This window comes from Cinclus cinclus, chromosome 2 (assembly GCF_963662255.1).
Source record: "Cinclus cinclus chromosome 2, bCinCin1.1, whole genome shotgun sequence".
Lineage (NCBI taxonomy): Eukaryota > Metazoa > Chordata > Aves > Passeriformes > Cinclidae > Cinclus > Cinclus cinclus.
The window spans coordinates 107,347,404-107,372,414 of NC_085047.1; the positions used below are offsets into that span (position 1 = coordinate 107,347,404).

The 25,011-nt window shown below is 35.4% G+C and overlaps 1 protein-coding gene across 4 annotated transcripts in view; it reads right to left on the reverse strand.

The window, feature by feature from the left end:
* DMD (dystrophin) overlaps positions 1 to 25,011 on the reverse strand; it is a 767,992-nt gene that overhangs the window by 287,955 nt on the left and 455,026 nt on the right. The gene's annotated exons all lie outside the window — the stretch shown is intronic.

Here is a 25,011-nt window from a genome sequence, read left to right on the forward strand (position 1 = left end):
ATTCTGGTTTGTTTGGCTTTGCTTTTGAAAAAAAACCCAAAAAACTGTCACACAATTTTTTCTTACAGTGAACTTAATATTATTTAGGTGTCTGTGTATAGGTAGGGAGCAGGGGAAAGGAAAGGTGGTGGGTTTTTTTTACCTTGTCTGATAAGAAATGCTGGAATAATTCTGAAATAAGTTTAGCCTAACTCTATTAAGGTGGATCTTTATCTTTGTTCTTATGTCGTTATCATGCCAAAAGATGAAGTTATAAGCCTAGTCTTGTTACTTAAATTTTTTGGCATATTTAGACAGGTTTTACTCTCAGAACTACACTTTCCTTTATTTTTTCTCTCCATTTTTATTTTTTTGCTGTGTTTGTTTCTTTGTTTGATTTACTTCTAGTTTTTATTTCTCCAAATTTGTTACTATGTACTTAATTGCAGCCAGCAATAATACAGAAGGTGAAAACCTGAAAAAATCTGATGTTCATATTTTATTAACAGCAAAAGAAGGAAGGAAATTTATATATAGCTCCCTCAGCCTTTCCTCATCAGAGGGATGCTCCAGACCCTTCAGCATCTTTCTTGCCTCCCACTTTACTCACTCCAGGAGCTCCATGTCTCTCTTGTTCTGAGGAGCCCAGAACTGGACCCAGCACTCCAGATCCACTCATGTCACTGGGGCTGAGTGGAGGGGAAGGATCTTCCCCCTTGACCTGCTGGCAGTGATCTCCCTAAGGCACCCCAGGGTACCCTTGGCCTTCCTCACAAGGACACTCAGTGAAAGCAGGTGTGTCACTGAGGATGGATGCCTTCTCCTCCAGAAAATGTACAAGGGAACAAGAATAGGCAGCGCCTCTCCCTCCTTCATTTCCAATGAATACTTCTCAAAATGCTGGTGGAGCGTCCCTGCCAGATTACAGCATATATTCACAAGAGGCAGGTGAAGGAGGGTTTAATACACAGATGGGTACTGGATTTTGAATTTCTGCAGAGTAGGTTGGAAGGGCTTCTATTCACAGGCAGAAACCAAACCAGAGGAGCACAGCAAACAGCACAGTTGTAGAGTTGAGCAGCAGCACAGATGGGCAGGAGTGTCAACCTACATTATGCAATTATGTCTCATCTTAGACTTCTCTGTCATTTTATGGTGCTGCCCCTTGGTTAATGTATCTTGCTGCAGAGGGTAAATTTGCTCATGCTAAAAACTACTGAATATAGTTTCCTGATAATACAATAATTGTTAACTATGGAAACAATAGCATTGAGAAGATATATTGGTGGAAACTGAAGACAATAAAATCTAAACAGAAAAGATGCAAATTCTTAGTAGCCAATATGTTTAAATACAGAGAAAATCACCAAAGAATATAAGAGAATATAAATAAAAGTTTTAAATTTTTTTTTTTAAATAGACACACTTTGGAAAAGTAGGAAGGTGAATCTCTATGTAAAATCACATTGACTCATTTCATATATAGTATATGACCATACTTGTCCTTTTTGACCTTGAAATCTATGATTCTATTATTAGGAAAATTAAAGGGAAAATTAAATTAAAATGGGAAATCAAAAAAGTGGGAAATTAAAAAAAAAATGAACTCCCCTATAAAGCCAGTTTCTCTGAGATGAATTTTCTACACTGGTTTCCTCAAATCAGTATCAGTCTTACTTGGTCCCCCTCCCTCACAGAGATATAGTTTAAATATAGTTAATCAATTTCTGACTGAGAACAGTGTTTAAGCGTAAAGTTAAGCAAAATACTGGAGCTATTTCTTGTTCAGACAAGAAGAACTCTTACTATGAACAGTTAATGGATTTAATCTCTAAACATTGCTTGGGGCATAAGGTACAGACATTGATTAGTAGCTTGCAGGGGAGCCACACAATGCTACTCCAGTGGAAGAAAAATTATCACTTTTCTGTTTCAGAAAATACAGCTTTATTATCTGAATGACAGTTTCAAGAATGAATCAGATATAAGTAGAAAAGAATCACTGATAAAGTAGATTGACACTACAGTAATAAAAGCAGGAAAAAGAATTGATTTTTATGTTTATTCATGTAACATGACAATATATGAGTATGTGTAGATGTGGATTCTACAGTGGGCTTTTGCAATAACAAAGATGGAACCAAATGAATAAAATTCCAAAATCAAAGACCTTCGTCTGATTTCTATCCTGTAACGGAGGAGGAACTGAGGCCAGAGGGGCAATAAGCTTGAGTCTCACAATCTGGTCAAAACAGAAGAAGAGGATTTCTTGAGATATTATTACAACACACTTATAAATTTAATAAATGTTCCTAACAATATTAAAAGTCAAAATGAACATATTCTTCTCTATTATCTTTGTTTGGAAACACTGCCATGATTTTCCACAAATAAGATCTTCTGTGCATTAGAAACTATTGTTCTATTGTTTTATGGCTTCAATTCCCTTGCTTTGGAGGAATCAAACTTGTTTTTTAGCCACTCAACTTTTTCCTGGGACACGGGAATGAAAATAGGTATAAAACTGTATCTTTCAGTGTATTTTTATTTGCACTCAGTTCTTGTTAAGTTTGTAAAATATAAACATTTTATAGTCAAGGTATTTCCACAGTTCCAGAAAAAAAATAAACTCTTTGCCAGGTTTTTCCTAGACAGTTCTCATGTGCTTGTTCTCCCATGTACTACAAAGATGAGCCTCAGTTTAACAACAAACTATATGGCACACTGCTGTGTAAAAAATTCTGACCACATTAATAAATTCACTATAGGCAGTTACATAATGGTGTCAGTCAGGTTGTAAAATAACTGAAGATGGAATGACTGTACATCATCCATTTTTCTAGTGTTGATTTTAATAAGGAGAGGCTTTTCTAATCCAACTTGATTTTCAGGTTTTCACTAAATAGTAATTTTTCAATGCCAATAAGTTATTTTTCACATTAGTAGTATTTGACACATGATTTGACATGAAGTACAGTACAGAGAGACATATAAAAACCCTGGAATAATAATTGTCAAGTTTAACATACCTGACAATTTGGCCTTATCTGATATGCGATACTCTCACTTTTTACACACTAAATTAGGTATGTGCAAGAAAATGTCATCCCATATAGAGGATTATCTGAGGAGTGATGCAGTCAGTTCTCCAGGGTGGAGAACCCAAATTAACTGGGAGGATGTTATGGTGCATCTGGACCCTGTCTCCCACTCTCCCCCTCCCTGCTACCATAACAACTTCAGTCACTGAAAGGCCATATTGGGAGGTGGAAACAAGTGCTCTCAAATGTGTTATATTTTTAAAAATTAATGATTTGTATCTCCCTATGGAAATGCTAGATTGTGACAAGCAGTTCTTCAAGAGCTGAATCCTGGAAGGACTCCAGACTGAGGTCACTGTTTTTTTGCAAATAGCAGCCTGAAAAACTGGGAGCTATTTTACAGTCTATAGAACTGAAAAATGTATCTATCTTGGCAATTTTTCTTATTCAACTTTTTGACCTTATTCCTTCTTTTCTGTTGAAAATTATCACATATACATATGCAGACACATTTCTTTCCAGGGGCTTTTTCCACCAGACAGAAAAAGTAAGAGGTGTTTTTCTTGAGAGCTATATTTGAAAGCAAGTATTTTTTTTTTGTCAGCTATTAATTATTAACAAAAGAAAACTGATTTTAAGAGTCAATAATTTCTTTTGCTTCTACTTTATCGCTCCGGAGTATCCTTCTAAATACCTTCATTCAAACCACTAGAAAAGGCAAAGATGTAAATTTTAGCCTCGTCCAAGGGATTTGCAGAATCCTCTAGAAACATGGGCGGAAACAAGAACAAGCAACTACTCTAAGAAATAAAAAAAATTATTACACAAAAGACTGAACAGATGCCATTATCCCATAGCGCTGATGAACCAGCTAAAAGCAACATCAGTTTATTTACCCATGACAGCATAACATATTCTGGTTAAAAACAGAATGAACCCAACAAGTTTAGGAGATCATGTCCTTATACTCTTCTCAGCTGCTTCCTCAGGAAGGGTCTCAAGGGCTATGGAGATGCCACTGGCTGAGCATTTCTGGTTGGTGCAGTAGTGGCACTGATGCCACCATGCCAACTTAGCCCCATGACCTCCCTTTTGCTCTCAGCTTCTGCCTTGTGCCAAGAAAGGTCAGAGGACAGGGGGGCAACAGCTCTAAGAAAAAGGAACAGAAGCAAGCTGCCAGTGGAAATGCAAAAGGGCTGGGCTGCCTTACTGAAGATGGCCAGGAGAGGAATGGAGCTGGTTTTCAGAGATACCTGAAGTTACACATTGTCATTTTAATTAAGGTGATATTGAGAGTGAATGACAAAGAAATATAACACCAATATCAGCGGCGTTGGACATTAAGAATGTAGTAATAGAGAAGATGTGTGGTCACAAATGTTTGATATTTTTTTCCAAACAGATTCCTGACAGTGAAATAGGTGCTGTGATATAATATTTTCTTTGTAATTTTAGGTGTAGACTGATGTGTATAAAAAGATGTTTTATTGTCTTTGAATATGACCCCTAAGTTTATTCAAAACAAACAAACAAAATAAACACCCAAACTCAAATGTAGTTCTGAAAAACTGTGAAGACTGTAATAACTTTTAAAATTTTAGCTTCCTTTCAAACTTTAATTACTCACTGCTACAGATGTGCAGCCATTAAGAGATGAAAAATAATTATAACAGATTCACCATGTATACCAAGGTTGTTCTCTGGAGGGTTGGTGGTTTATTGTTTTCTAATGTCACCACAGATCAAAGGAAAATGTTATCAAACTGTCTTCCACAGTGTAAAAGAATGCATATGGAAATCAAACAAGTTACTATCGTGGAGGAAAGTTCTCTGCCATAAACAAATAAAGTCACATAAGAGCTATATTAGGACAGTTTTCTATGCTTGCACACAATTGCAGAGAATTTCTAGCTGAGGGCACATTTATTGAATTAACTGCAAATTGAATCTCTGTCCACAGATTAACAATCCCTCCAACCCTAAAACACCACAAAGCATAAGCATACTCATGACTCATTTTGAACAACAACAAGAAGTTAAAAAAAGCAGCAACTGCCACAGCATCATAGCCCAAGATTTTGGGTGCCCAGACTTCAGTGTACTACTGAAAATGGACACACATTCCCTGGGAGAGTGAACAGTAGTTTCTGGACAGCTGTACCCACCCTGCCACCCTGCCTCCTGAACCATTTGCCTCTCACCTTAGGAAGGTGAGTGCTTCCGACGGAGCAGAAGCTCAGCGTGCGAAGGCAGGTGTATGAAGGGTGGGGAGCAGGAATGAGTGGGAACACCAGGGTAGAGGCCTGACATGGAGGGGCTGGAGATACAGGAAAAGCAGGGATATGAAAGTGAGGAGCTAACTGATATTTGAGGTGCATACTCCAGAAAGGCAGTCAATCCTCAATTACCTATGGATGACTTAGCCCCAGTTCTGGACTACATACAACACAGGAAAGAAGCTGTACAACTGATCCAGTAAAGAAGTAACTTAGGCCTGACAGACTTAACTAATGCACACTGAGCATGGTGGGAGCACAGCTGTGTGATTTCTGGAGCCAGCTCAGCAGCACAGAGCCTTTGAGGAAGTCTGAGTTAATGAGACCAGAAGAGCCTTACCTGATTGAGTACAGAACCTCTTACTGCATCTGCTCCCCAGCTTTAAAACAGCTGCAGTGAGCCTGTCTGTAACTGAGACACATCCATAATATTGCACTTCTACAACATGTGCATATGTATGTGTGTGCAGGGAGAGAAGGAGGTCAGTCTAGCCTCCATTGTTGCATATTCCATGTAATTTTCTTTTAATAGGCACAGTGGGATCAGAACAACTTTATGGAGCAGCATGAGGACACCTGCACTAACTGACCATAATTTAATCTTGTATGTATTTCCTACTATTCCTGTTGGAAGAATATTTTCAGATATTTGTTTACTATTTCCACCTCAAAGTCACTGCTTAGTCAGGCTATTGTTCAGAATTTGTTGTTACCAATCCTTCTATCTACCTGATAATTTATTTTGATTTATTTTGATGGTGGTCTTCATTACACCTTCTACCAGGAAGGAAATATATGTATCTAAAATGTATATATCTATGCATACATGCTCACACACACATATATACATACAAGTAATATAGAACAGAAGCCAATATTTGGCTAAGGACTATAACCCATCACAGAGAGTCTAAACAGCTTTTCGTACTATTATCTTCAGTGTTTGTTATTGCCTTGTGAAAACGAGTTTCAAGCCTATAGCTCATTTCTCTTCTGTAATGTTATACAAGATGGAGATTATTCTTGCAGATGCCATAAAGTCTGTAAACTTACTTGCTTCAACGTTTTTACCCAAACAGAACAAAGCAGTCACTGAAACTTCTGAAGTGATAGCCTGAAAAAAAGGTTTGTTTTAGCACTAATACTTATGTTAACAGCTTCAGGGCAGAAGGTCTCTGTGTAAAAGACAATAAACAAACACTGCTAACTTTGTTATTGGTGTGACATCGTTCTTATCTAACTCAGTATGAATTCTGATGTGACAGCTCATGAATTTCAGCTATAATACTCAGGAACTGGCTCAAGAAACCTCGTGGGTATTGGTAGTTATATTTAAGGACCTGCAATGGATGAATATACTTCACTTTTGAAAGAGGCATAGAAAGTTACCCAGGAAATTTTAGGTGAATTATTCCTAGCTCATTTTTAAAACAAACAATTAAACAACCCTTGAGAAGGGAAAATAGTAACAAGTAATACAGCCAACCATTCATCAAGAGTAAATCATAAGTGGGCAACTGCATTTCCCTTCATCCATAACTGTAAGATTTTTCAGTAGTGAATCACAGGTAGAAGTTGTGCCTGATGCCCACAGCAAGGCTTCTAATACTGCCTATGTGATAATATCACAAGAAGGAAATTTGGATGTAAATGGAAATGAAACTGATAGAAAAAACTCCATAACTTGAACACACTTTATGGGAAGGCATTATCAAGTGAAGATGCATACAAACTTGTCCTATGTCTAATATTAATCACTGTAATTGTTTGGTGGAACAGATCATAGGCTTTTTATATTCACAATGATATAAAAACCAACCAGTAGCAACAATGTGAGAAGAGGAATACAATACAAGCCAGTCTCAAAAAACCTGAGAAATCAGTAAGTCCGAGGCATTAAAATAAGGAGCTGAAAAACTGGATTAGCATCAGAATAGGTCACAAATGACTGGACAGATGGTCACTAATCTAGAAAAAAGGATAGAGATTTTAAGGAGCAGGACTTGTTTAGTTTGGAGAAAATTGAACTGAAGTACCACCCTTCAAGTATAAGAGGTTATTGCTGAGAGAGAGTAAACTGTTCCCAATTTTCATTGTGGTCACATAATTAGCTCAAATTGAAGCAGGGGACATTAAGGTTGGAAACAAACATCTTTTGACTACCAAGGATTACTAAACGGTGAGGAAAAACATTCTACAAAGATGCAGAAAAAAAAAAAAATCTTCCAGAGCAGGTTAGACAGAAACTGGTCAGAAATTATCTGTCTAGTTGATCCTGCCTGATGCAAAAATCTGGACTGCAAAGACTTTCAAATCTCCTTCAAGACTTTTTTAGTATATTTACCATTTCTTTGTGGAAAAAAACAACCAACCAAACAAAAACAACTATAAAAACCAGCACAGAGAATAAATAGAACCCTGTGCTAATTTATAGCATCATTTTTCATAGAACTACTAATGTTGGTTGTTTGAACAAAAACATGGTCACGTGCATTTCTTCAAGCTGATAATCTTTCAACTTTTATTTTGATTACTTGGTAATAATGAAGAAAGAATGGGAAAGAAAGATGGGAAACAGTACCTTCAGACTGTCTAAAATAAAACTGCCAACAATAAGAGCAATTACTAAAATATTTCTTCCTCAAAGATAGCTCAGATATTTAAAATGGCCTCTTTTTTTCATTGCAGTTTCCATATAGTGTGATATTTTTATGGAATGACAGTGCAAAATGGCAGGCTAGCACTTAATTTTCTCTATTTTTAATTCTATTAAAAATGCTGGCCTCAATTTCTTAGCTAAAGCATACGAAGCTTGTTTTACTTTAGCTGTCATATTGTTTCTCAGAAGTTTGGTGACAGAATAATAGTAAACTGTGCACTGTAGCATACAGATGCAAATAATACAGGAAAGAAAGGTTGTGTTGGAATCCTATCATACGCTAAAAAATGCCTTAAAATAAGACAAGATTAATTACCTCATCTAAAAAAATAGCCCAGAAATTATATTCCAGGTCTGAAGAATAAGATGGGTCTGTAGTCAGGAGTGACACAAGCTGCCTGTGAGAAGGGAAATCCGAGAGCCTGCGATGGCAGGAGACGTGACCATAGTGCAAAGTGTCAATCCCACAGCTCCAGCACTAGGATTTGAAAATGGTGTGTCCCACAGCTGCCATAGCTTTTTGGTAAAGAAAATCCTGGGGATCTCTAAAGAAGCCCACAAGCATGCAGAGAAGGATGATTTAGATCAGGTGGTATACATACATATAAAAACGTTTTTTAATAAAATCCTTCTGAAAAGTTTTAGGAAACACAACAATATTACTCCTGAAAGTTGTCTCCTGAAAATTTCACTCCTGAATGTGTGTTTCATTAAAAGACAGAAGGCAGTGGGCAGGAGTATGCTGCAAGTATGCTGCATTATTGTAGTAGAAACTGTTTTAGAACAAACAAAAAGAAATTATTTTGTAGCAGGTACTGACTATATAGAGCTTGCTCACAGAATGTCATGAAAGCCAAAAGAATCAGCAGTTTCAGAGAGGGATTAGACAACTTCATGAACCATAAGCTGAAAAATAAATGCTACAAGGACTCCTGATGTCCCAAATCCAAGAGCTGTGGATGTTGTGGATGGGACAGTATAAGGATAACATTCAATAGGTAATAAGACAGTCAAGCTGGTGCATTCTCCTTGTTCAATCTGTCCTAATGTCACCACCAGAGACATTTTCCTGGGTTAGACAGAAGGCTGATGGTTTGACTCAGTAAAGTATTTCTTATGCTCTCAAGTGTGATAAAACTCTCTTTTAGTCCCATTTAAAACCTATTTATTCTCATATTTGTTACAGTTCTATAAAATATAAATTCTGTAACATAAAACACTGAAAGATCAGTTGTAAATATTGAGTTATATGAGACTCAAAATATTTAAGAGCAATGTTGTCCTCATTCAAATTTATGCCAAATCCTATGCAAGATGTTTCTTTTTTTCCCCTCTAAATTATAGGGAAATCTGTAGTATTATAAATAGATCTTTCAATATTAAACAGGAAGAATTTGATTTGTTACTCTGTTGGCATAATATATTATTTATACTACTAATATCTATTTTCTAGATGCTGCTAAGAAGAGTCTGCAAACACTCGTCTTTTAGATAAAGCAAGGAATTAAAAAAAAAAAGAAGTAAACACAATACATATTAAAATACTTTCCATAACTGTATCGTATTCCAATTATTTAGTCATCACAAATTTCCACTGAAATGAGAAAGACTGAAATGTTGGCAAGATTGAGACAACATGAATGGCTCATCTGAGAATTCAACCACATCTCCCTTTAGGAAGTAAAAGGTCATAAATTGCCTGTGTCAGAACAGATTGCTCCCAACTAGAGCAAGGGGGAAAGGAGATCACATCCTGGACTCCTTGAATCATGCTGCAGTTACAGCTCTTCTAAGGCAGAGCAATACAAATCTGCTCCTCGCTCAGGCAGTGTGGCTTGGAAGTCTACAGCATAGACCAAAACCACTGAATCAAAACCACTGGAAAAGCACATGACAAACTTCAAGAAGTACAGATTTCATAAAGCGTGTTTCACAGAAGAAATAATCACGTAACGAGTAAGGAAAGGTGGAAAATAGGTAAATCTTTTCACCTGGCTCTTACACAGACTAGCTTATAATCAGCCTTCTCATATATATTCTCCCTAAATATTCAATACTGAATACTTAGTGATGTTTCTTACAAGCAAAACAATGACTTTCTTCCTGACCCACTCAAACTAAGATCTCTGTATTGGGAAGGACATGCACATCCTCTTATTAACAGATCTTGTTATTCCTGTTCATCACTCCTGAACTGTGCAAAGAAGCCATTATCACCAAATTACAGTTTACAAAATGCATGGAATAAAAACTAAGGTGATTTGGATGGAGACAAAACAACATGTTATATCCACAATGCATGCTGAAAGCTTTATTAAACAAAGTTGCAGGGAAAGTCACATATCTTCTTCCTTTCTTGGCTGTCACTTTATCTATTTCATATGCTCCATTACCTCTGCACAAGCCCAGGAGGTGTTTGCACGAAATAGCATTTCATTCTTGATTGAATTTACACTGAATGTTACCTGCCTATTATGCATACATATGATTCTGCATTTTATCTCCCGTAAAAACATATTGTGAACCCCATGCACTGCTTTGGGAAATGTCCCTTACAACCACAACTTAAAAAAGGCTATTTTTGGTTCCCAGAGATGCAGAGACACTCTATTACTTTCAAGAAATCTTTCTGCCAGTCTTATTCCTGAAAGGAGCATAATTATGATGCATTGTGCATGTTTGTTGTCATTTTGAAACTGTGCACCAAAGTAGCCATTGCAAGTAGAGGAATGTCAGAACAGATAGATAACAGTCTGCTCTCTGATGGCCAAATGGTTTGGAAGTCTGAGATAACACGTCTAACATTTCAGTAGTAGGAAACCAACAACCATTTTTGCCATGACCTGACCCAGTTTTGTGCCTACAAATAAGAATTACAAATTATTTTTTCATTACTCAGTGAGATATGGCAGGAATTTGTATTATGGCTAATATATGATCAAAACTATTAATGCATGTTAGGTTTGTTTGGTTTTCTATAATAGAATCCACAGTGTCTAAATAATATTTAAAGGGATATGAAGATGGGATCCCTGTCCTGCACAGTTTGTAAACTTCTTCCTTAAGACCTCATGTAAAAAGTGTCCATAGATTATGGTTTACCAAAACTGACAGGTATCAATGATAAATGAGAATAGTGCAGAAAGGATGGCAAAGATAATAAACATCTGTGCACCTGGGTGATTAAATTAGATGTATGATTGGTTACATGCTGTAAACCTAATTTTTCAGAGGCAATAGGTATATAAACCAGACAAATTTCAAGCATGTTGTGAGGAATATACTTTGTTTCCTCTTTGTGTGTACTATGGTCACACAATCTGTACAACACACAATCTGTAAGAGCAGACCAAAAATATCTGGGAACATTTTTTTAACAACTTACCTCCCCTTTCCCCTCTTTTTCCTTTAAAATTCTGTACACACACTCTTGTCTCTTCCATTCGCTTCTTAAAATAACAAGAAGAAAGGGGAAAAAAACCCTTCTACATCTTCATGGACAATTCCAAAGTAGTCATTTTTCTCTGAACTGTAAACTGAAATTCAGTCAATATGATTCAAAATATTACTCTCTTCTCTCCCATAGGAATGTAAATTTAACCAGATTTCTATTATGGAAATCTTAATTTTAAGTAATGTTTTTGGGATGTTTTTGGTGTCATTATTTTTGAGTGATGGAGTTGTTTGCATTAAACCATACCAAATTAGGAAAGTGAAGTTTAACCATTAAGAATTACTGTATGGAAAAAGATCACTCTCCTAGATGTCCTCGTCAAACACAAATGGACTGACACACACAGATGTCTGCATTTTTAGAGATGTTTAAGGCCAATGGAATAATTTAATTGGAAGAACTGGATATTAATAAATATTAAAAAGTACACCAGAGTTTTTAAAAATGTAACAGAGTATTTTCCTGGATCATTGGTAATGGGCCACACAGAATTGTGACTGCATCTGTTAAAAAAAAAAAAATTACATTTCTCAGTGAATTTCTCATGAAAAGTAAATTTTCACATTGATGCGGACACTTAACTTTATTTAAAGCCTCAAAAATGAAAGTTCTTATCAAACATAATAGAAAGAAATTGTTCTGAGAATATGTAGTTACTATGTTATAGTACAGTTATTTCCATCTTTCATTACTTGAACTTTACTTCAGTGCAGACTATAAAATGAGAACTACAAACTAGCTTTAGCATTTAACCTCTGTGCTGCTTAGCAGTTATTTCTGATTTGTTTCAATGGACCTCTTTCCAATTAGATTTTCTTTTTCTTTCCCTACCAGAACACCAGACACCTAGCAGACAGAATACTGGCAGCAGGTTGCTGCCCAGGAACAGTTTGCCATGGTCAACCCTTACTGGGACTGGCATCCTCTATGCTGTGTCACCTTCTTCACAGTGAATCCCTCTCAAATACACTTGTGAATTTTTTTCAAACAAAAGTGCAAAATTCAAATAAATTTAGAGAAGAAAGGAAAAAAAATCTACAGAGGCAGATTGAAATGAAGTCAGAATGTCTCCAAGGAGAAGCATCAGTAGCAAAGCACTAAAAGGAAAAGATCATAATTTTCTGTTGTGAAAAAGTGCTTGTTTTCACATAATTTTTAATAAACCACTTCAATTCTTTTGAAGTACAGGGAAGTGGAAATGAATCCTGCTGTTAATTCTTCTCCTTCTGAGATAGTACTAAAAAATAATATGCTATTTCTATGTTTTTTTATGTTGGAAACAATAATTACAGTGAAAAAATCTTATGCAATGGCAGTAGAAGGAAAGAGGGTTGAAAATGATAATAAAAATGGTGATATACCCATCGTTCAAAACAGGATGAAGAATCATTTATTGTATATATTGTTAAATATCATCCCTGAAGATCAACCCTACAGCAAAGCCTAACAATGATCATATAACCCATGGAAATCAGAAATGGTTTACAATGAAACATAAAGTCAAGAGAACACATTTCCTGTGAACCCTACAGTGCAAAGATCCCAATTTTCTCATAATAAAGACTAAGTGCTTTGTATTCTATGGTAAGAGGTCTCCAAGGACTGTGCTGTTATTTTAATTAAGATTTGTGATTTTAAGATTGGCTAATGAAAGAATTTCAAAGGAATTGGGTAATGAGCACCCAAGGAAATGAAGTCATGTGCACAGTTCCCTTAGATTTCACTTACAATTCTGGATTATGCATGAAATATTCTAATTATTAGAGACATACAAAAATATCAAATTAATACAAAAAACATTATGATTAAGTAAAATAATCAAATCTTTACAATAAATATTGGGAAAAAACCCCCTAAAACATAGAAACTAATAAACAAAATGAACTAATATGACTGAATAGAAGTTTCAGTATGAAAAATCTTCCTTAATCTCAGCACATTTGGCTAGAAAGAGTCAAAGAAAGAAACTTGTAAGATATCCTTCTCATAGGGCAAGTGTTGTTTGGCCTAAATACCTCTGCAGTCTAGAAGGAAGAGGAGGACATGGGGAAGGGAAATATGGTGATATTAAATTTGCATATACTAATCTAGATTAAAAAAAAACCACAAGAGCATTTCTATGTTACAGATTTTTCTTCTTTCCTGAATTTTTGCACCTCATCAATAAAGACCTTTATACAACTACATCTTAAAGAAGACAAAATAGTCTTGCAATTACATTGGTTTTCCAACCCTTTCCTCTCCACCTACATTTAATCCATCTTTCCTGTCTTCTCTTAAACATAATCACAAGACCAGCGAGACAATTTCTCCTTTTTTGCTCAGCTCAGAACAATGATCTAAGTCCTGGTTAAAAACTTATAAATATGCAGGTTTTCATCCACATGCACCTTATCAGTATTATAATTTAAATACACAAAATACCACTAAATCTTTTCTGTGAACCCTTCTGTCTCTCAATCATATCAACAATATCTCTTGTGGATTATATTACAGGTCTGTGTAGCTCTGGAACATTTAGTGCAGGCACACAGGAGTGCTATTTTTGTTCATATATATATATATATATATATATATATATATATATATATATATATTACAATCACTGACCAGAAGGGCCACCTGGCTGTGCTCAGCCCCAATTCAAATTCTCCTGCCTCCAAAGAACTTCTCCCAGCTTGTAAAAAAGTGCATGGGAAATCCTATTTACTAAATCAATACTGAATTTGCTATTTTTTTTTTTTTTGCCTCTAAATTAGTCAAAGAATATAAAATACAAATGGCTAAGGGAGTTGATTTTATCAACTGTCTCACAGCACTTTGATGTCAAGCTTTCACAGTTTTCATCTAGTGAGCACAGATATAATGTGATTCCCTAGCATCAGTGTTCTTGTTCTTTATCACATGCCTCAAGGTCATGTCCAGGTGGGGGGGAAGCCCCACCCAAAATCACACTACCTGCATACAAGCTAATAGTTTTTATGTGCTCTGATGCACCATATTTTTTTGCAAAACACAACCACTCTGTCAGAGCTGAATCCCGCATCTGAGTGACGTTATAGGAATGTGCCAAATATACCAGTTTTCATAAAAAATATTATGCCATATGGACCACATGCGAAGGACTCGAAGGATTTATAGTAACATTTAAAGAATGTTCTCAGTGCTGACCCCAATGCACAGCAGGAATTTAAGACACATTGATTAGATACCAGAAAGGAAAGTGGTCAAACATATGTCAAAAGGTTGGACATTTACCCTGAGATATCATCCCACATCATGCCACCTTCAAAACTGTGTTTGAATAAAGGATTCCATGACATATGCAGAGAGACATCACTGGTAACTCAGAACAGCCCAAAACCCATCATTCTTCCCACAGAGATGAAAATGCTTAAATTCACCTTCTGCTTATTATTTCTTCATTTTAAGTTCCTGACTTTTTTGGTCAAAAACCATGACAGATATTTCTCTGTGCAGGAAGATGAAATAAAACAGGGGTTTTGTGTTACCTCAGAACCACTTTTTTCTAAAATATCAAAATGAGTTTCTACTCTAATTAGAAACAAGTGCTGATCCTAACTTTTTGTTTCACACAGAAGCAAAGTGTCAAGCTGTTCTGTTAAAACATCAAAAAGAAGGCACTTTGAGTATCAAAATACAGTTTTTCGCTTTAAAATTGCTAATATTGGAACATTATTTTTTGTAGTTTTGTTTTGGGGGGTTAGGTTAGGTTTTTTAACACTAAAATAAAATTAAACTAAAACTTGGAACTGTGGTCTTCAGGGGTGACAAAAGAAATGGATAGAGGAAAGAAGGAGAAATCAGGGAATTTTTCAGTGTCCCAATGGAATAAAATCACTGCCTTTGGTCTGGCTATCCAGAAGCTTATTCATGCTAACAAATGGTAGGGCCTGGCTGTTTCACATTATAGGAAAACTGCTTGGTTTGCAGGATTGTGCCAGGAATCCAGCTGGGGACAATCATTGAATTGCTTTATTCCCAGTGGAATGTTCTGGCTCTGTCATGTTTTCCAGCAGAAAACTGTTCCTCCAAAGGGATGGAGATGAGTAAGAGCAAATGGAGTTAGGTATCGATACCTGAGCTTGTCTATTGAGAGAAAGAAGCCATTCCAGGAAATAATTCCCCTCACCTCAGTGCATGAAACCCAAGGTGAGTTCCTTATTTAACAATTCATCTGGACAATCTGACAAATCCAGAAGCATGAAAAAGGAAGTTGAGAACTGGCTGAAATGACTAAATTTCACGTATGAATCCCACATTTGGCTGGAGAAAATCCTTCCTATAGGCAGAAAGCACCTGACCATTAGGAGTACCACAGGGAGAAGTTAAATTGATCTTTTAGCTCAATAAGAAAAAATGGTCTCCACAAAAGCAGCAGAATACAGTTCTGAGATTGATTTGTTACCTTCCTTTTTGTATCAGCTAGCAACAGAGACAGATGAGAGGATGGAATAATGTGAGATGGCCCACACCTGCTACAAATCCAGGGTTTTTTTTTTTTTTTTTTTTAAATTAACTACTCTTTCAGCACTTGATTAACATGAAGAGCTGAATTCTCTGTTTCAATTTGGAACAATAATTTAATGTCTCTTTCTTGAGGAAAATAGTCCTAATGCTTTTAGTAGAAGTACTTTTGTACTTTAAACTACATGTGCATTCAGCCATTCTCTAGGATTTCACTGCAGTACTAACCTGAAAAAATTAATATTCTATTTACACTGCAAATTTGCTGTCTGCCAATATGAAGTATTTTGATTTTATTTTTGCAGTAATGAAGGATATCGAACAAAACAAATTCTAATTGTTCTAAATCAAGCAAAAGCAAAAATAAACATAAAACTCTATCCCATCACCATCCCTAACTAGTGGAAGGAAAAGAGAGTCTTGAAGCACTATAATCTAAGTCTTCTTCATCATGTTGCTCCTCATTAAGAAATGTTAGACAGGCCAGGGCAAATCAGACATTTTGTCCTTATCTTCTGCATACAAAATTCAATTTAGTAGACACAAAAGGAGAATATGTTGAAGAAGTGATGAGCAGCAGGGGACTCCAGGCAGCAGAAAGCAGACCATGTTCCACAAAGCTGAAGAAGGTGGGGCAAGGGAAATAAATTCCAAGCACAGTGTTTTTCTCTGCTGAATCCCCCACATCGTGCCAACTGTGTAAGATGCAGTTATATCTCCCACTATTTCACTGCCTTCCCAGAAACAAAGGAGCTTACTGTTTATTTACCTTAAATCTAGTGAAATCACATGGCTAGTGGTGGGTCACATGAAAAAAAAAAATAGTGTATAATGGTTAAGGAATAGAGAATATTTTTCAAGAACCTGATGTTCCTGAATCGACATACGCATTTAAGCCTCTCTTGCAATGTTTTTATACATTTTCCCTTTCAGTGGTAAGCAGCTCTACATAGCACAACATTTAAATGTTCCACTGGAGTGAGTTAAGACATTTGTACCCTTACGTTTGAGTAAAGTATTTATTTGAGTGGTTTTCATTACTTATTGTGAGTGCTATAAAACAATATATACATGTAAATCAACTGAGAAGTCTCCATGAGAGCTTCTCTAAGTGCAAAAAAATTATTATGGAATTCTACTGGGAAAAGAGAAAACTGATTTCTAAGAATTGTGCTTACTGCAGTAGAGCTAAGTTACTAGAAATTATTTATTATAAAGCTTATACCACACTTTTAAAAACTAGTGACATGTTTTTTTAAACAATCCCCTAATGAAAAAGGATGATAATGACACTGCTGGCTGTTCTGCCTCAAGAGGGAATTGTCCATCTGCTACCAAAACCCTCAATCTATATCATTATTTGGATGTGTTTATAGAAGTACGAGAATATCCTTGGCACATTGAGAAACCAACAGGGAACATTTCAAGACCCCAGATTTTTTAGTTTAAATTCTGGGGTCATTTTCTTTTCCACATAAAAGAACTGTGTTTCAAGATCAGTTTCATTAGGGATGTGCCCTGGGATTCAATATTTTTATTTTCTTACAGAAGAAAACTTATTTATTTAAGAGGAACACCATCTCCTCACACATTAAATGAGCTAATATACAATTGTTCCCCCTACTTTTAATTTGCATTTTATGATTACAACTAGATTAGAATTTTATACCTTGTATCATTATTTAGAAAGAAGCTGCTTTTTTATTTTCCACAATTTCTGAATAAAACTAAAGCCACTCCTACATTTTTGTGTTAGTACTTCTAATAGTATATATATCAATATTGGTACAAAAATAAAACTCCCTAAAATCTGTGTAATTGTCATAATAGATCCTCACAACTATTTAGAACTAAAAAAAGAAGAAAGTCTAAATTTTAACAGGAGCTTCTCCAGTCCTTAAAGCAAATCACAGCTGAGGTGTGAGGATTAAAAAACAGGAAATAAAACCACGATTTCCTTCATTTAATGCATGTTTCATTGACAGGGTATAGAATACAGAATCCATATTTGAGAATAGCATTTTTATATAATGACAGAATATTTTTTCTTGGAAGGGACCTTTGCAGGTCATCTTGCTCAGCTACTGTTCAAATGTGACCAAATTCAGAGTCACACCAAGGTCACACAAAGCCCTATGCAGTTTTGTGATGGATGTCTCCAAGGATGGAGAATCCTTGACATCTCTGGACCGCTTGTTCTAACGTTTCAATGTGTTCATCATGCACATTTTTTCTTGTAATATTTCATCAGAACTCCTTTTGCTGCAGCGGGTGTCTGTTGTGTCTCATCCTTCTGCTGTGAACCTTTGAGAAGAGTCTGGCTCTATGGTCTCTACAGTCTCCCATCGCGTGGCTGTCGAGAGCAGGCAGGTGCCTTCTGAGCTCTATCCAGGCTGAGCAAGCCCAGTTCAGCCCCTCCTCATTTATCAAGTGCTCTCCTGCCCCTGACCAATTGCTGGCCCTTCACTGGACTCCTTGCGTGTCTTTCCTACTCACTGGGCAGCCCAAACCAGACACATAACTCCAGATGCTGTCCCACAGGTTGATTAAAGAAGAATGACCACTTCCCTCAACATGTTGGTGAGGGACATATTAAGTTCAGCCCAGAATCTAGTTTTGGCTTTTCTGTGCTGGCTAAGCACACATGGAACTCATGAGGGTTTAAGAAGTTTTTGCACTTTTCAGTGCAGCAGGATTTTCCCGTGTCTCTGTGGACAGCACACAACTGTCAAAGTCTTTCCATACCCCTGGTGCATTTGTAGAGGACCTAGTGCAGCAGGGTCTCTGAGCTGCACATACTGGTGGAAAGAAAGCACAAAAGGAAAATATTATTTGCATTAAAAAAATAGATCATATGAGAGCCATCATGTTGATGGAATAGGAAGGATATTTATACATATAACATAGGTCAGTCAGAAACTAAAAAAAAAAAAAGAAAAATAAATTGCTACTGAAAAAATGAAGCCCTAATGAAAAGCTGATATTTCTAATATTGTTGCAAATAAAAATGAGTTGCTCCGTTCTTATCCTTTCCCTGCTGAATAGGATGCCAGTTGTATTAATCACAATAATTTTTCTTTGTTCGGAACTGGGAAAAAAACCCCCTCAAATTATTTCACAATAGGCCAATAAAAGCAAAGAGGGGAATGTTATCTTTAGGCAAAACTGTTATATTGTTTTTTGTTTGGATGGTGATCTACAGTCTGACTGAAAACTAATTGAAAAATGATGAAAGTAACTATTTTACTTCAATGAGTTTAGAATCAGATCCTTAGAGGTACAACTTTTATGCATGTCCTAGTAATTAACATTTTAGAGAAATAAAGAAATAGGTGTTAATCATGCTCCAAAAGATGGTGTTTAGACATTTCTTTTTTTTTACTGTTGCAGAAAACAAATATACTCTCTAACACACTGTAATGAGCTGCCCAAGCTAGTTTAAAATATCAGCTGTCTTCTTGTTCAACAAAGTATTAAAAAAAGAGTCTCCTGACACATATTCTATATCCCTTGAGGTCCAATTTTCTGACTAATAGACTTTTTTTCTTCCCTTTCCCTTTAAAGACTCAGATTTCCAGGCCCTCTAGAGCATCCTACTGCATTTTTTAACCTTAAGAAACAAGCTGGAAGGCTGACAGACATGTTTTCATTTTCCTTTATTCTGCAAAATAGCAAAAGCCTTTCAGGACCCCAGATCTTGTAATTTTAAATTTATAATAATAAATTGCTGTATTTAGCAACCTGTTCACTTACTAGTTTTTTTATCCACTTTTAAAAATGAAACCAGATTTCCAGTACTTTCATAAATTAGAAGTAATTTTAGAAGTCTAACAGCATGATAGCATAAAAGAATTCCACTAAATATCTCATATTAGATACAAGAACAATAACACTCTGAAATACACATAAAATAATGATAGTGTCTCCCAAGCAGTTATATCCTACAGTGAATTTCATAGAGGAAAGCAAGGTTTTGCACACCATTTTATCCATGAAGTCATCTGTAGGGTTATGGTATCCGAGAGGATGCATAAAAATGCCAGTGAGCATCGAGCATGCTGCAGAATCAGTTTCAGCTCCAGCCCTGCTTTATCAGGATACTATATTCTGGTCCAACACTGACGCAGGGAATGTCTGCAGTTGTGTTCTCATATGCAGAAAGAAGATCCTAGAAGCTTTGAAACAACCCTCAAAGCATCATGTCAGCACAGTGCGAGGAATGGGGCAAATATGCTCTTGAAGTTAGATTCAGAAAGTGTGAATGTAAATTCCCAACTTACTGGCACCACACTTGGATCCTGGACTAGGAAACTCTTCCCTTTAAGCACATCACATCAACTAGAAATTACCAGATCCAAGTGCAAAATCTTCTGTTATGGTCTTTAACAGTATATTATCTGAAGATGTGCTATGTGGATCTTTTCTTGCATTTGTCACTAAAATGGAACTTCTGTAAAACTCTGTAGACCTCCAAGTATGCTATCCAAAAGGGTGAAGACTCCACCTTGCCTATAGCTCACACTTCTGACATAAGCTATATGGACAGATGCAAAAGCCTCTGCACCTTAACTACAACTTTTCATTCAACACAGGTGCATTTAGAGCACACTGATTCACACAGCAATGCAGAACTGCAAATTTTAATTTGGAGCTTACAGTTGCTTCTGTAATAACAGGATATAAGTTTGGAAAACTATATTTTTAGTTCCATGAAAATGGATGTTGGAAAAGAGTTTGGACAGAAAACTTCCCATTCTTCCAATCTACTTCAATATTAATTGCAAGGTTGCACATGAAAATGCACATTTAAGCTGTTTACTAAAATACATGGTATGTAACCATGGGAAAGGATAGATTAAAAATACTCAGATGAGACGAATGTAAATTAAGCCCACTATTTTTCTACAGTTTATAAACAAATATTTTTCCTTAACTATTATTTTACTATCCATCATCTGGAAAAGATTCTCAACAACTGAAAAATCAATTGCCATTTAAAAGTGAAAACATTTGCTCATTCTAGTTTTGTTTACTTCTCTAACTGACAGTTGATCAAACCTACCTTTTTTGAATAGTCACAAATTAATTGGACAGAAATAAGTTCTCTACATCTTTCTGGATGACTACTTTGGGATGACACAAATCATTACCCAAAAATATATTTTCCTCTTTTTTCCTTAAAAGTCTTGGTAACTAGGTTGGTCTCATTCTACATAAGTACTCTTTTTTTTTTTTTTTCCCTTTTCAGATTAGTCCCCTCCACTGCACCCAAAAGTGAAGATTCAACCTATTCAATTCTTAGAATCAATAAGTAAAAACAGACATTGAAAATTGTAGCCCCATTCATTAGTAATGTTACATATTATAATACATTTTACTAAATAAAATCTATGTTCATCCAGTGCAATAAAAAGGCATTCTTTCAACTACATACACTAGAAAAAATTGGATGGACAGCACACCTTGGCAAAATCCTTTTCCAAAATTTAAGGAGATTATAGTACCTGATCCCTTTGAACAGCATTGTTAATTAATTTCAAGCTTTGCACAGCTTTTATGATTCACTACTTTCAGTAGAAATCTATTATTGCTGCAAACCTTTCTCAAAATACAAAGATGCCAAAGCAGAATTTCGGAGTAAAGACTTCTTGGCATCTTAAGGTTTCCATTTTTCTAAACTGTAGCAAAATGTGTCATCCTGTTCCTCACAGTTTTCTCTTTTATGAAGAGCCCCCACCTGACCTTCAAATGTAAAGCATGCTGATTTTTTTGAAGTAAGGACAGTGAATTGAAGCAACTGGGTAAACCATAGTTTGTCATGTCCATCACCTCCTTACATCATGGTGTATTACACAGCCACAGTCTTTCCCATGAACGTTATTTGCTTTATTTTTTGTCTAAAGAAACAACATGAGTTGTTACATTTCTTTAAGTATCAAATCCGACCAAACATCAGCCTTCAAGCAGATGAGAAAAATATAATAATCTTCTTTTAATGAAAATATGGATGACACTAATGCTAGTATTAAATATCTTCACTACACAATTTTTAGTGTCTTTTAGTTTAATTATACAGAGTTTAACAAGATATACATGATCATAGATGAATAAAATATGCAATGCATTTGCTTGAAGTATACCTCTCATTTCACTGAAAGATTAACTACAGATATTTGAAATGAGTAGTCATTATGCTACTCTTTTAGTATACTACTTCTGCTGTATATTACGTGCACCACTTAAGAGAATTTAATTTGTATTGTTTCTTTCATTAATAGGAAGCTATCACTGAAACAAGCCTTTTTTTAGAATAGCTGTATTTTTTGAGTTTTATTATCCCATAATTAACCAGTGTATGTACTGGTCACACGAGTGCCAATTCACTGCAATCAGCTCCAAGCAAAGTTCAAGTGAGGGCTAACGATGTCTTAAACTTTTATAGAGGAAAAATATGGCAAAGTTAGTGGCTGTGATCCTGTGATACAATCAGATTGAAGTGAACTTAACCAAAAATGCCCCCAGAGATGGAGCTTCAACAATATTACAAGCTGATGTGAAAGAAAGGACAACGTAAGGTCACTTATTTTTACCTGAGTGATTTGGAAAATTGCCTGTTACATAAACTGCTACGATGTGGGATTTTTTTTGCTTTTAAAATTTACTTTGCAATTTTACATTGCAATTTACTATTAGAAATGTGGCTCTTTGTTTTGAATGAAATATGAAATGGAAACAAAACCCAAAATCAGTAAGGGTTTGGTAACACAACAGCAGGATGAGCTGTTTGAAGTGCTCTAAATTCTGGGTGAGCAGCTAGAGATGTTTTATAAATAAAACAGCTTTCTTGAAGCAAGTATCTTTGTAATGATGAATTTTTATAAGGGAAGTATTTGGCTGTGTATAGATGCTATTTTTCACCTAAAGTCGAAAAATTGATTTAAAAAAAAAAAAACAGGTCAATCTACAAGGGTGGAACTTTCATTAAATCTTACTGAGATCCCTGTAAAGATGCAATAAACTCTCCAAATAAACCATGATGCAGTGTGGTGACTTTCAATGACTTTTAAATTACAACCACAGGAAAAATATCCCTACAATCTTCTATGGAATGGACAGATCAGAGGAGGTAAGCACTACTTTTGGATTTCCAACTTAGATCATATCTGGCGTGACTTTTTGGATTAGTCAAGTACCCACATGTCTAACTTCATCAGCTCACAGACTGCTGCAGACACCCCACACATTAGAAGGCAGGCTAGGTTTTCTGTTTTTTTCTTTCTTTTTTTTTTTTTTTTGTGAAACCTAAAAATTCTTTGTCAGTTTTAAAAACTCTCCATGCTAATATCACCTAATAATCCAGTGATAGATTTACTAGAAGAATGAAATCTTTCATGACATTCATTTCCATGTATTAAGTGATAGTAAGATGATCATTAGACAAGAGGGAGACAGCTAACAGAACTGCAGTCTATATATAGACATTGGTTCTTCCATTTCATCAGAGAATATATTAAATGTCACATTCTGTTGCACAGCCAATTAGAGAGGTAAGCATGACAAAAAAGAGTTTTCCTGCTGGTTTTGTTACCAGCACAGCATGGCATCAAAAAAATAGACAAGGCTACCCAGCCAGGAACAGACTGCAGTAGTGCTAAAATATTTTAGCCTTAAATTAAGATAAAATACAAATAAAAAGCAGCTCATTTTAAAACATATATATTAACTGAAATTATAAAGAGTTAATAATTTGATCTTATATTTAAGTAAAAGACATCTGCAGAAGGAAGCAAACTATGGATTTTGCCTGCCAGAACAATATGCTAAAGTATAAGTAAGAAAATGGAATAATGCTGAACCAAGTATTTGACAATATAAAATTTTAAAACCAAATTTATTCTGAAAAGCACTAAAAGATAATGCGTAAACAAGTCTTTGACCCTCAACCTTTCCAAGTGACATAACTATTTTAACCTAATGCCCTGTGCAGATGACACTGAAATTATCGCTTATATCCATTCTGTTTTAGGATATTTTAATTAATGCAGCAGTATGTAATTCTACTTAGCAAATATAATTATCATCATAAATCAAGATGAAACTAACATGTTGATCATCTAGAAGGTAAAGCAAGCCAAATTTCTCAAAAATAGTTTAAAACACTAGGGAAAAAAAACAAAATATAAGAAAACACGCAAAATAAATCCCATGAGACATCAGCAAATTTTCTTTAAAATGTCTCAGTACAGAGTCTCAATAAAATGTATACATTTTTTTCTTCCTCTATTTCTAGCTTAAGCAAAGAGAAAGAATGTCAATATCTTCCTTACAATAAATCAGATTTTTTTTTTATGAGGAGGAAGATGATGAGAAAAACCAACAGAATCTTATAATAGGGAACCCAAAACTCAGTTTATAACTGAACTGAATGGAAATTTACCACTGAAAAGTTTTGTGCAGGCAAGGCAAATCTTTTATATTGAACAATGCTAAATCTAGTAGGAAGGTAATTACTTTAGAGCTGTATAATACAAAATTACTTTTATTACTACTGAAATAGCTAAAATTTTGCCTTTTTTTTCTCCTAAAACATGTATTTCCATATTTTTTTCTGTGTTTTTAAAGATAAATGATGCAGTGATGCACTTTTGCTGACAAAACAATTGTATTAATGAGCTGTTCTTTTTGTTAAAACAACTGAGGAGCCTTTGATAAACCGAGAGCAGCAGCATGTAATGCTCTCAAAAATTTATTAGAGAAGTAACATAAGAAAAGGTGCGAAACAGGTCTTCTCCTTCCTGGCAACCTGGAGCTTTCTATGAAATTCCTCTATTCTCATGAAGTTTATATTTCAACCATTGGCTTGCATGGTCTTACATCACAAGCAACAGAAAGGTATAGAGATCTGCTTCAAACATCAGAGAAAATAGTAAATAGTCATTTTTTTTTTCTGCTCAATTAGTTATCTAAACCTTTCATGCAATAACTGTGTTATGGGATAAAGTAGCTGAAGTGAGAACTACATGTATTGCAGCCTATCATCTCTCCTGTGTTCTCTGTTGAAAGGATTTAGTACAGAATAAAGATAATGAAACTTCCAACTTGAAAAATCAGTGT